The sequence below is a fragment of the Pelobates fuscus genome, chromosome 9 (assembly GCF_036172605.1).
Source record: "Pelobates fuscus isolate aPelFus1 chromosome 9, aPelFus1.pri, whole genome shotgun sequence".
NCBI lineage: Eukaryota > Metazoa > Chordata > Amphibia > Anura > Pelobatidae > Pelobates > Pelobates fuscus.
In genome coordinates, this window is record NC_086325.1 from 171,990,236 (window position 1) to 172,004,598 (window position 14,363).

The window sequence follows — 14,363 nt, forward strand, 5'->3', positions numbered from 1 at the left end:
GATAGCTCCACTCCAGAGTGCACTTGTGCTGTTTTTCTGGGTTTTACCCCCAATACATGCAGGTTTGAGCAGGAGCTGAAGCTCGGCACAACCACTCAGCCCGGATGCTAGGTTCCGCCCCCATTTCTGCGGTGTTTGTGTTTAGCTGTAATTTTCCTCTTACTCATTTACTGTACCCACATTATATACTGTTTTTCTCGCCTTGAAATGGTCTTTAAGATGCAATTATTTTCATCATAATTTACTGTAAAATTTTTTATAAAATATGATGAAAAAAGTAAGAAAAGAAAAAAAACTTTTTCTAACTTTGACCTTCCAAAATCTGTTGCGCATCTACAACCACCAAAAAACACCCGTGCTAAATAGTTTCTAAATGTTGTCCTGAGTTTAGAAATGCCCAATGTTAACCCCTTAACGCCGTTACGCATTCTATGCCGTCCCGCATTAAAAGGACTTTAAAGCCGTTGCGGCGGCATAGAACGCTATAACGGCTTGCAGCCCCAGGAGGTCCGGTGTATTCAAAGAGCGATCACATGGCCCCCTATAGCTGGCTGTGGATCTGCCAGCAGGGGGACTGTCTGAAATGTCACACAGTCCCCCTGATGTGGAATTATTAAAAATCTTTATTGTACTTGTATTGAATTATTGTACTAACTCCATTTTAACTTTATACTGTGACTTTGTCCTCCATTTTGTCCTCCTAACCTGACTTCTTCAATCCTCCATTTTGTCCTCATGACTTAACTTGTTCATTTTAAAACTACATTACGTGACTGAACTTCTCAACCCAATTAGTACAGTAGACAAAGACTGTGTTTCCTTCAAGGACAAGTACCAGGAGGTGCTGGCTACTCCTTAAGACTTGCTGGCTACTCCTTAAGAGCTTGTAAGATAGTACAGTTTGAAGGCCATAGAACACAGTAGTAATGAAATGTTCTATTCATAAGAAACCTTGCACCTGGACATAAAGCCTGATATCATTGACCGTGTAAAATGACGCTTAGGACCCCCTTGTCCCCCACCCGTGTCCAGAATAATCCCACCTCTGATGGGTGGGCACGGGACTAACCTCTTAATTTTACTAACCAATAGGTAAGACACTAACTCCGTCACTTAACAATAATCCAATTGATGATGTTTATTTGCTGATATTCTAATAATCAATGATGACGCAAAATGCCTCTTAAAAGGGCCTGCGCGCCCGCTTTTTCTTCACTTGCCAATAAACTTTCTCGAAGTTATTTTAACCTGAACCTCGTGTGTCAGACTTAATTACTTCAGCGTATATACGCAATTTAATTTATTGATTTGGACAGGAACAGATAGACTTTGAACATTTTGGTTTACTTTCAAAAAGTACCATAACAACTTGGCGCCCAACGTGGGGCATCGGGCTATGTCCGGCCGGTGAGCCGTCCTAAGGAAGACAAGGGTGGACGGAGGAATCCAGGGGGAAGGAAGGGAGATTGATCACCTCCAGATACACGGTAGAGACTTCTGTTGAGCCACCGGTACGTTCCGGCCCCTTTGATTGACCCGTCCACGTGTCTGTGACTGCTTCCCGGGAGGACATCAAAGACAGGTAATATCTTGCCCGGTGTCCCGTTACTCACTTGCTTACCTGCATTTTAGTCTATCTGTTGCCTGGGTGTGTTTGAATCGTTTGCCTGTTTCCCCATTTTGAGATAAAGGGGGGGTGGACCTACAGGGGATTTGCCTGGGGTTCTGTCTTGCTTGTTTTCCCCTTTTTGGGATAAAGGGGGGTGGACCTGAGGGGACTTGCCTGGGTCTTCAGTGTGTGTGTCTATCTGTTTGTATTTTACCTCTTTTGGGATAAAGGGGGGTGGACCTGCGGATTCGTTCCTGGGGGTCTTCTGTTGCCTGTTTTACCTCTTTTAGGAACCACGGTGTTGTGGTTGTAAGGAAAAAGGGGGGTTGACCTGCGGATGCGTTCCTGGGGGTCTTCTTTGCCTGTTTACCTCTTTTAGGAGCCTCGTGGCTGTGGCTGTAAGGAACAAGGGGGGTGACCTGCGGATGCGTTCCTGGGGGTCTCTGTTGCCTGTTTCACCTCTTTTAGGAACCACGGTATTGTGGTTGTAAGGAAAAAGAGGGGTTGACCTGCGGATGCGTTCCTGGGGGTCTTCTTTACCTGTTTACCTCTTTTAGGAGCCTCGTGGCTGTGGCTGTAAGGAAAAAGAGGGGTGTTGGAACTGTGGATTTTGTGTAGACTCATAATTTCCTGTGATCCTTCTTGTGTCACTTTGAGAGCCTAGCTAGCTTCTTTGTGCACATGGTATTTCTGTTTATTTGTGAGGGGGCTTAGTCTTGTGGCAGAGGACTTTGTTTCCTGGGGGGATTCAAGTAGGCATTGCTTGTTTTCCGCATCACGTGGTAGTGAGACTTATAAGTGGGTTTTATAGGGGCACTACGGGAGTGAGGATAGACGTGGCCACATTCTTGTGGACTGCAGAGTAGAGAGAGGCTGACGGAACTCGGACCGGTGTCAGTTGTTTTCCGTGGCCGCTGGTAGTGAGACTTACGAAAGTCGTTCTCCGAGTGGAGACACTACGGGGTTGAGGGAGGTGACTTTGGAGTAAGCACACGAGTAAAGGAAAGGGATTATTGTTGATTTCATTTGAACTGTGATGCATGCACTGTATTTCAATTGTATTGTTGTCTTGTTTGTCTAATTAGGAGTCTCATGAACTCCTGTGTCTGTCTCTAAGGATTTTCCTTGTCTTTCATCTTTTCTATACTTCCTATATTATTATACTATCCACTCCCATTCCTCTTAAAAGAGAAGTGATTGGTCACACACTTCTCACTTCGCTCCAATCCGTGTCTACCACCCCGGGTAGGCGGATTCAGTGACTAGTCTACGTTTTGGGAAGACGCACCTGAGAAAGTCCCACGATTCTCGGGTGGCAGTCGAGCATTGTAGACGTTCTTGTTCAGTTTTCCCTCTCTCTCCCTATATCTAGGACGCTGGTATAGGGGTAAAGGGATTATGGGACAGGATTTAAGCAAGCCCAGTAAGGGCTGGTTAGCATGTGATTTAGTCGAAGACAGAGAGGGTGAGGAAATGGTTAAAGGTGTTGAAAAAATTGCAAAAGTATGTAGAATTGCTGTACCGACATGTGGAAGATTGCAACCAGAAAGTTGGCGTAGGTTACTGACAGAAAAGAAAGGCAAGCTTACAGATAATGGTTTATTAAAGACTGCTGAAGCATGGTATAGAGTAGCGAAGGCTATTCAGCTAGAAGGTTGGGTTGAGGAAGAGATAAATCACAAAGGTGTGAAATTGTTTGTGTATCATAATAATTGTGTTGCTGGGGTCTACCCCCAGCCAGCGCCCAAAACCGGCGCCCAGGGAATGTCTATCCCCAAGGTTCAGTCAGCAATAAGTGATAGCCAGCTGACTATGTTCCCCACTCCCAATACCCATCCCATTACCTCCCCTGTCTGCCCGGTCCTGAATTCTGATGGATCTTTCTTTTCCCCTGCCCCATCTTTAACATTCCCATCATCCTCATCCATCCCTACGCTACCTGCTATACCTTCCCCTAACATTTCATCTGCCATTTCTTCCCTACACTCCCTCTCCATTAGTGATCCCCTCCCCTCTTCATCCGCCCAGCTAACCACCTCTTCCACACTCACCCCGGCTCCTCCCTCTACACCCACCCCTACCAATCCCTCTCCGTCCCCTCCCATCTCCGCCCCAGTCCAATACCCCACCTCCTTTCCCTCCCCAGCCTGGCCCTACCCCTTCCCATATCCCATGGCCCTGCCCTATCCCGGATATCCACTACCCCTTCCCCAAGCCACTCCCCAGGTTCCGGTTATGCCCAGTCCGGCACAGGTTGCTCCGGATGTGCCCACATCTAACATGGCCGCCACTCCTTCCCCTAACCCTAATGTAACACCTTTTCCGGCCACCAATATGGCGGCCCCCAGTTCGGCCCTGATGCCGGTAATTCCCGGTGACTACCTATCCCCAGGTTATGACTCGCTAGCCACCCCTGCATCTGGGGCCCGTTCCCAACCACCGATCCTTTCACCTCATGCGGGCCCTGCACCGCGCAAAAGAGCCAACATCATTGAATTCGATGATGACGAGATGGACAGAGTGTCCCATGTCTCATCGGAGCTTGCCGCGGGAGCCCCAACTCATCGTTCTATCGATGACCCCTTTGGCCACAAGGGTCGGGGAGAACAGGCCCCTCCTAAATATGTTGCCTTCAACCCCACTCAAGCTAGTGCTCTAATGAAATCACTCCCTGACCCAGAGAAACAGCCTATGCCCTTCTACCGAGGGATAGTTCAAATTCAAAAGACTTATTCCGCCGCATGGCGTGATTTGCTGAGCATTTGTGCTATTAAAGCAGGGGATGCATACTGGCCGAGCATGGCCCGTCACCTCAGTACAGATCTGCTTTCCAGTGATGTTGACTACCCTTCCGGGGTAACCTTTTGCACCCAATTAAGAGAATGGGCTAAGGATAAACTTGCAGATCAGGCTGCTGGCCTTACTGATGTTATTCAAGATAAAGGAGAATCAGTGGAAAGGTTTCATGCAAGACTGTATCAAATGTTCACAGATTTGGGATTTGATCTTACTGACAAAATTCATTCACAAATGCTGTCAGGTGCGTTTGTCCAAGGCGTTAAAGACTCTATACGCAAGGGAATCATTGCCGCACGCCCTGAATATAAGGTTGTTCCCCTGGATACCCTGCTTTTAGTTGCTAGAGGTTTGGAATCCGTTCAGACCCCAAGGAGACCTACTTCAGCTCCTCTCATGGTGTCCCGCTCCGCTCCAGCCCCAAGAGGTCCCAGACCGGAGGAGGGGGGACATTGCTTTAATTGTGGAGCAAAGGGTCACTTTAGGAATGACTGTCCAGAACCTAAAAGGGAGCAAAGGGAACCCAGAAAACTACCCAAGCCTGCCCCGGCTCCCAAAGCCACCAAACAGGTTCCAATAGTTGAGGAACCCGATGAATAGGAAATTGGCAAGCCTGTGTCTGTGACCCCTGTCATGGCAGTGTCTACAGGGGACAAAGGGGGGCCACTTGCCACAGTGACTTTACCCATTGAAGGCCACCCCACCACATTTCTAGTTGACACAGGTGCAGCCCGTAGTGTTCTGCGAGAACAAGACCTGCCAGACCCATCCTTCCTATCCAATATTGATGTCTCTTGCGTTGGAGTGGATGGTCAGCCAAGACATAGCCCTTTAACAACTCCACTACGAGTTGGCTCTAGCCTGCTTGCTCGCTTTGTGGTATCCTCCACATGCCCAATTAACCTATTAGGTGCTGATGTCCTCTCACGCCTGCAAGCATCCATCACCTTCACCCCAGACGGGCAAGTAGAAATGTTCACACCTCTATCTGTATCAGATACCTCAGCCCTGTGCTCCTTGCCTCTGATGCTGCATTTAGAAAAGCCCCGTGAGGAAGCAGCAGAATTAAGGTCCAATTTCCCGGAGGAATTAAAAACACAGGTGCCCGCCAAGTTATGGTCCTCAGGCCCAGAGGACATAGGTCACCTAAATGTTCCCCCTGTGGTGGTAAAGCTTATTCCAGGAGCTAAGTTACCAAGAAAACCACAATATCCGTTAAAACCAGCCCAGTCTGCTGCTATTTCTGTCCACATCAAGGCACTCTTGGAGAAGGGTGCCCTGGTGAAATGTAAATCTGAATGCAACACCCCATTATTTCCTGTGAAAAAGAAAACTCCAAAGGGTGAGCCAGAGAAGTACAGGATGGTTCAGGATCTCCGTGCTGTTAATGAAGCTACTGTCCTGGACACCCCTCTTGTACCAAATCCCCATACTCTGCTCTCTGGAGTCCCACCATCTGCAAAATTCTTCACAGTTATTGACCTGGCCAATGCCTTTTTCAGTGTCCCACTGGACCCATCCTGTCAATACCTGTTTGCTTTCACTCATGAGATGCAACAGTATACCTGGACTGTCATGCCCCAAGGGGCGCAAAATTCTCCAAGTCAATTTGCAAAGGCCATGGGTACCATTCTTGACCCATGGCAAGCTGAGCACCCAGAAGTTGTCCTGCTTCAGTATGTGGATGATCTACTGCTGTGTGGAGATGATATTCCCACTACTGAAAGGTGTTCAATCAGTCTTCTTTCCTATTTGGCAGAACAGGGATGCAAAGCTTCACTCATCAAGCTACAATTCTGTCAATCTTCAGTGATCTTCCTTGGACATTGCCTATCTCAAGGTACCAGACATCTTACTCGGGACCGGGTAAGAGCTGTTCTGGACATTCCACCTCCAAGGACTTCAAAGTCTCTTCATGCCTTCCTAGGCCTCATTTCCTACTGCAGGGCATGGATCCCAGAAGCCTCTCTGCTTATGCAACCTCTCTATGACGCTCTTAAATCTGACCCGTTTTGTCTGACCAATGAAGCCCTGGACAATTTCGATGCTTTAAAACGTGCCATCGCTTCAGCTCCTGCCTTGGGCCTCCCTGACTACTCCAAACCTTTCAAATTATTTGTCTCTGAAAGACAAGGCCATGCTACTGGAGTTCTCACCCAAACTAATGACTTAAGAGGCCGTCAGAGGCCTATTGGATATTTCTCATGTCAACTGGACATTGTGGCCAGAGGGACCCCTTCCTGTCTCAGGGCTGTTTTTGCTGCTAGAGAACTCATAGAAAGAACCTCGGACCTGGTCCTTGGCCACCCTCTGGTTGTTCTAGCCCCTCATGACATTTCTGCTATTGTCAACCAAGTCCAGCTCAAGCACGTGTCTCCGGCCAGACACCTGCGCCTACAGTGTCATCTTCTTTTGCCTGACAACATTTCCATCCAAAGATGTCAAGTGCTTAATCCATCCACTCTTCTTCCACTCCCTGAGGGGGGTATCTATTATGGATTTATCACAGATGAAACCTACATTTATCTGCTCTGTGGATGTATCAAGAAAGTCATGCATCCACATTTGACATTTTATGAAGATGAGACACCTCTTTGTGAAGGCCCGGATTACGCCTTCTGTACCATGTGGTACAAGCCAAGCATTACTCCCGAACCTTGCTATGAAGATGAGCTTTACCACTGGACCGATGTAAAGCTCACTGCACAAGACTTCTATTGTGACTCTGAAGGTAATAGCATGGTCTTGGTCCAGCTACCTCAACAACTCAACTACCTCTACCGCCATTGGGATACCGCTATCCCACATATTCCTGTTACCAAGTTGAAAACAAGGTCATGGAATGATCTTGGGCCCATGGCAAAACTATGGGCCACCATGAATAAAGAACAGCTACAGGAAAATGGTATTGCCAAATACCCAACAACTGACCTTCTAGAAGCATGGCCACGCCATTTCCTGGAAAAGGAATTTCAAGACCTGGTCATAAAGAATGATTATGACCCAGAAACACCTCATGACTGTTTTGAACAGATGAAAATGGAAACAGTGCACTTACCAACTGTGCATGAGAATCCATTACCAGATCCGGATTTTACCCTGTTTGTGGACGGATCAAGATATGCCGATGAAGGAGGAACATATCACACAGGATATGCCGTAACCACAACAGACGAAGTCATCAAATCATCATCCTTACCGCCAGCAATGTCTGCGCAAGAAGCCGAATTACAGGCTCTGACTTCAGCATGCAGAATTTCCGAAGGAAAACGTGCCAACATCTATACAGATTCAAGATATGCTCTAGGCGTGGCACATGACTTCGGCCTAATTTGGAAGACTAGAGGATTTCTTACCACCGCCGGTACACCAGTCAAACACAGCACTGCAATCAAGGAGCTAATGGATGCCCTCCTACTTCCCAAAGAAGTGGCCGTTTTGAAAGTCAAGGCCCATGGGAAATTGGATACAGATGAAGCAAGAGGCAACCATTTGGCTGATCAGGCTGCTAAGCTAGCGGCCAGGGATCTGCAGGAAGTGGATGAAGAAGTGTCCGGACAAGAAGAAGAAGAAGTCCCTATTTTTGCTTTGCAGACTCTTCCTACTGATTTGCGAATTTTACAAGAACAACAAGCTGCAGTCACTCCTGAGGAAATCCAGAAATGGAAAAAGAAAGGAGCTGTCCAAAAGGACGGAATATATTACAACAACTTCAAATTTTGTCTTCCCAGAAATTTATACCCAGCAGTGGTCCAATGGGCACATGGGCCTGCACACCTGTCAAAAGAACTGATGGCCGCCCTCATACAGAAGTATTATGAAGCACCCGGAATCACAACATTGATAAGCAACTTCTGCAAAGCCTGTGTTATTTGTGCAAAATGCAATCCGGGAAGACCAGTCAAGGTGCCTGCAAAGAGCCTGGCAAAGCCCATGTACCCCTTCCAACGAATTCAAATTGACCACATCCAAATGCCCAAGAGTGGGCCCCATGAATATGCACTAGTAATAGTGGACATGTTCTCAGGCTGGCCAGAAGCCTACCCAGTGGCCAATATCACTGCAAAAACAACCGCAAAGCGCCTACTTACAGATATTGTATGTAGATTCGGACTCCCAGAAGTCATTGAGAGTGATCAAGGCCCAGCCTTTACAGCAACTGTGACTAAAGAAATTTGGACTGCTCTAGGGGTGACCCTAGCCTTCCATACCCCTTACCACCCACAAAGTAGTGGTAAAGTGGAGCGCATGAATGGCACTCTAAAAACCAGAATGTTAAAAATGTCACATGAAACAAAGATGCCCTGGCCAGAAAGCCTGCCAATAGCTTTATTCAGTGTTAGGCACACACCTAGAGGGAAGCATTCACTATCCCCATATGAGGTTCTATTTGGGACAGCACCCAGACTAGGTTGTTATTATCCGCAGCAGTTGCAACTCCAATCAGATGTTTTAGTAGACTATGTAACTGAACTTGCAAATGTCCTAAACAAAATACATGCCCAAGTTTTCTCTTCAATTCCAGATCCCGAATTGGATACAGGTTCCCATAACCTACTTCCCGGAGATTGGGTCCTGGTTAAGAAGTTTGTGCGGAAAAATACCCTGGAACCAAGATTTGACGGTCCATTCCAAGTTCTCCTGATTACCGCAACCTCCGTCAAATTGGCCGGTAGGCCAAATTGGGTCCACGCTTCCCACTGCAAGAAATCTCCTGCCCCAGAGGAAGCGAATATCGCACAAACATGTATCTCTGGTACATCTTCTCCTTAATTAGCCTTATGAAGGCCCAGCAAGTAGCCATTACCAAAGACATTAGTGGGTACACCTTCTGGTATAATTCATCATGCACCCAGGTGGCTACTTATACCTTTGACTATTGTGATATTGTAGAATGCCCATTTCCCACACCACAAATCCAGAGCATCTATAGAGATATCCCTCATTCGAAAGACCCATATGTTTGTGTAGTTGACAAACAATGGGGGCACAATTGTGATCATTGGGGGGCAGCGGGATGGAATGCCGGGCCTGCCTGGGGTTACAAACCAAAAAGTGCCGTAGCTAAAGTAGATGATCATGGTAGATCGCTTCTCCAGAGAATGACTCTGAGAAAGCCTGGGGGGAGCACACCAATGAAATTAATCCTTAACATTGAGCACCCAAGCCCAACAGATGCGGACCAGTATGTGATGGGAATGTACTGGAAAAGGGGTTCCTACCAGAAATTAGGGCATTTCTACCTCAAAGATATGTGCAACTCTTCTGAGTGGCAAGGGGCCACCCATATGGTCCCTAACCCATTAAAACCCCATATCCAGACCTTTCAGGACATGATGGCCATTGCTAACCCCACTTTTGAAGATACCATGGCCGCTGAAACAGGTTTTAATGATGTAAATTTATGGTTAGAATGGATGAAATATAATGCTAATAAGCATAATAGAACCGCATGTTGTGTGTGGCGGTGCCCGGCCTCACCTGGGTACCGTACCTTTAATCCTACCTGTAGATATAGAAGAATGTATTTTAAGCCTTTTTGCCTATCACTATAATTTTAACAGGTCCATATGTATTGCATGGACAAAGGAGTATCCTCTCCTAGCCAACGATGTCAAACCCCCTGATGGTATTACCGTATATAAAGGTAATTACACTTGCTATGCCATGTACGATGGTATTGGTAAATTTGTGGGTAACTTTTCCAAAGGTTATTGTGCTACATACAGAACTGTTCCTGTACGCTTGCTGCAACACCATACTAGGTCACTAGGAGACATTTACTGGTTGTGTGGGGATTTACAGCTGAGATCCAGAATGGACACAGCGTGGTGGGGGGAGTGTACGTTGACTAAGGCCATTATGCCTATCCACATTATCTCTGACACACACCTCAACACCCATGGGCCCAGCCACACTAAGGTTAAACGTGAAGCCCCAGTAAAAGGAAGTTTTGACCCTCACATTTACATTGATGCCATCGGGGTGCCTAGGGGGGTACCCAATGAGTTTAAAGCAAGAGATGAGGTTGCTGCAGGATTTGAATCAATTTTTACCATAGTTACCGCAAACAAGAATCTAAATTGGATAAATTACATTTATTATAATCAACAGCGTTTTGTCAATTACACCAGAGACGCCCTCCAGGGGTTGGCCGAACAGTTGCAGGCCACATCCCAAATGACTTTCCAGAATAGAATGGCCCTAGATATGATCTTAGCCGAAAAAGGAGGGGTTTGTAAGATTTTGCCCGACACTATGACATGTTGTACCTACATCCCAGAAAACACAGGCCCTAATGGTAAAGTCACACTAGCTATAGAAAAATTAAATGACCTGTCTGAAGAGTTAAAAAGGAATTCTGGGATAAAAGATCCCTGGGAAAGATGGTTTGGTTGGATGACAGGATGGCAAAAGGCTTTAATGCAGATTGGTATGGCTATACTAATTTTTCTTTTTATTTTTGCTCTTCTCTTTTGTTGTGTCCTCCCATGTCTGAGAAAATCCCTCATGAAGACTGTTGACCAAGCAGCACCCACTTTGACCCATCTCGAAGTTGATGACCAAGAATTCCAAGACATCAACTCACCCTGTCTGCCGCTGCAAACATTCCCTTTTGTTGATAAAGTGCAGGAATTCTAGGAAGGGACTAGCTCAGGGACAGCATCTGTCAGTGAATGGTAAAGGCCCCATGTGGAGAAGTGGTGGGTTAGCTGCCATGGGATACCCTTGGGTGTGAAGCGTTCGAGAGCCATACTGACGGATGGTTAGCCTATTAGGGTCAGATCTAGGGACAGCCTTGCACTTTGCATTAACATCTAGCTAGCGGCCACGGGGTTTCTGTGCCTTCGGGTTAACACGTCTTCTGATACTAACATAATAAAGTTTTATCTCTTAGAATCTAACATTTCATAGGGGGGACTGATGTGGAATTATTAAAAATCTTTATTGTACTTGTATTGAATTATTGTACTAACTCCATTTTAACTTTATACTGTGACTTTGTCCTCCATTTTGTCCTCCTAACCTGACTTCTTCAATCCTCCATTTTGTCCTCATGACTTAACTTGTTCATTTTAAAACTACATTACGTGACTGAACTTCTCAACCCAATTAGTACAGTAGACAAAGACTGTGTTTCCTTCAAGGACAAGTACCAGGAGGTGCTGGCTACTCCTTAAGACTTGCTGGCTACTCCTTAAGAGCTTGTAAGATAGTACAGTTTGAAGGCCATAGAACACAGTAGTAATGAAATGTTCTATTCATAAGAAACCTTGCACCTGGACATAAAGCCTGATATCATTGACCGTGTAAAATGACGCTTAGGACCCCCTTGTCCCCCACCCGTGTCCAGAATAATCCCACCTCTGATGGGTGGGCACGGGACTAACCTCTTAATTTTACTAACCAATAGGTAAGACACTAACTCCGTCACTTAACAATAATCCAATTGATGATGTTTATTTGCTGATATTCTAATAATCAATGATGACGCAAAATGCCTCTTAAAAGGGCCTGCGCGCCCGCTTTTTCTTCACTTGCCAATAAACTTTCTCGAAGTTATTTTAACCTGAACCTCGTGTGTCAGACTTAATTACTTCAGCGTATATACGCAATTTAATTTATTGATTTGGACAGGAACAGATAGACTTTGAACATTTTGGTTTACTTTCAAAAAGTACCATAACACCCCTGCTGGTGGGAAAGTAAAAAAAAATATATATTAAACATGTTTAAAATAAAATAGAAATGTGTGTGTATATAATGATATATGTAACGTCATTCTAAGTGTTTTTATATAAGTATATATTAGTATTAAAATACACTTAGAATGACGTTACATATATATAATATGTATGTATATACACACACACTGTAACGGCACCCCCAGGCATAAAAAGGGGTTGTGGCGAAACCCAGGTGTAGTAACTGTTTATTGTGGGTGGGCTGCTCTGCTGTTTCTGTCTTGTGGGTGAGCTGCTGGACTAACAAGGGCACTGACCGGCAGGAGGTCAAGTACCCTGTTAGTCTGGGGGGGTAAAGGGGAGAAGTGTGGCGAAACCGACCTCGCCACGTGTCCTTGGAGGGGGCTGATTGCCCGCCTCTTGCCTTTGGACTATGGACCAGACTTTATGGGAATGTGATACCCCAGATAGCCATACCATGGAGCCTATTCATATAATGAAAGACTATGGGAAAGACTTTAGCTCCATGGCAATTGTACTGTATGAGTAGGATCTGCGCGCTATTCGGTAGTTTTGTGCGTGCAGATCCCAGCTATCTGGGGATAGGTGAAATGTCTGTGTGTTATGTGTAAATGTGACTTTATGTATTTTAAAGTGTTTTATGTTGTTTTGCAACCATGTGGTTAATGGAGTCTGCCTTTAGTCCTGGGTAATTTGATTACTTCTCCAATTAACTCTAGGGCAGAAGGGAGGAAACCAGGGTGCATTGTGGGGATGTTTTTCTGCCAGCCAGAAAGGAACAAAAGATACTTTTAGTAACTTTTGAACCCCTGGTCGGATTCATGCCATTTTTTAATATGTTGTTCCCCTGAATGGATTGATTGTGGATATGTATTTTTATGTGAATGTGATGTATGGTTTTAAAGATATGAAAGTTGTGTAAAAGTATATTTTACACTGTATGCATAATGGGATTATGTGTCACACTAAGGGGAGGGGATGTGTGGGAGGTAACATCTATGTCATTGGTTCTTTTATGCCTCCCCCTGGGTGTGGCCTGTATGTGTGAGTTGGAAATAAAAGCCAGGCTGGATGAGCCAGTCCAGAGTTCCTGTTTTACCCTCAAAGTGATGTGTCGTCTCATTATTGGGGGGAAGGATTTATTGCATGCTGTTCCAGTTGACTGCTAGGAGTACAAGCCTATTCGTATGGTTCCTATTCAATGGTCTACAGCATTCATAGGCTTGGGAGAATTTAAAAGGTTTCTCAGATTCGGTGATTGTGGTGTCTGCCAGAGTGCTTGGAGTCCTCAGGAAGCACTAGGAGCATCCATTAACGGAGGTACCGAGTCGGGGTGCCAGGCGATCCGTTACAGGGGTTAACAGCCGTTTAGTAGATCTTCCAGAGACACAGACACAGCTACTGTAGACACCAATCCACCGAACCAGAGAAGCATATGAATGCTCTCAAACATACGAATGCTGTAAACAGCCGAATAGGAAAAACCATACGAAAGGTTTACACTCCTAGCAGTCGAACTGAAGCAGCATACAGGGTCAAGCAGGAACAGACAGAGCTGTGGGTTTATTGTTCTTACATACACATTCTTACACATTAGTACCAACCACAGGGTTTTGTAAAACAACCAACAAACACATACAATACACTCAGACACTCCCACACAAAATCCTCCCCTCTGCCTGTGATACAATTACCTTACACAATGGGTAATGTAATTATCACAGGCAGAGAAATAGGTTTTCCACATTATTCATAACTTTAAAAGTATGCATCACATTCACATACATTTTCAGAATCAGCATACTCCAAATACAAACATATGTCGAAATCATCCAAATTGGTCCATTGGTTCAAAAGATAGATCGAAGTCCTTTGTGACCAAATGAAGCATGGCTTTTCTGCCCCAAACCAGTCCCACAGAGTCTTCTATCCTGGAGATAATTGAGAAGTAATCCAATTATCTCCAAGGACAGAGGCAAAGCTCCATTAGCCACATGGTAGCAAAACACAATAAAACACACAAGGTTACATTTATTACATAAAATAAAGACATGCAACATATCCACAGATAGCTTAGGTCTGAACGCACATTATTACTGAATGGCGCTCAGACCACACACATACAGTTCAATTGTCATGGAGCCAAAGTCTTTTATTACACGAATAGGCTCCATGGCATAGCTATCTGGGTTAAATGAGTTAATTCAGTAAATCCGAGAATCTACTGAACGCCAGGGCAGAAATACATGAAT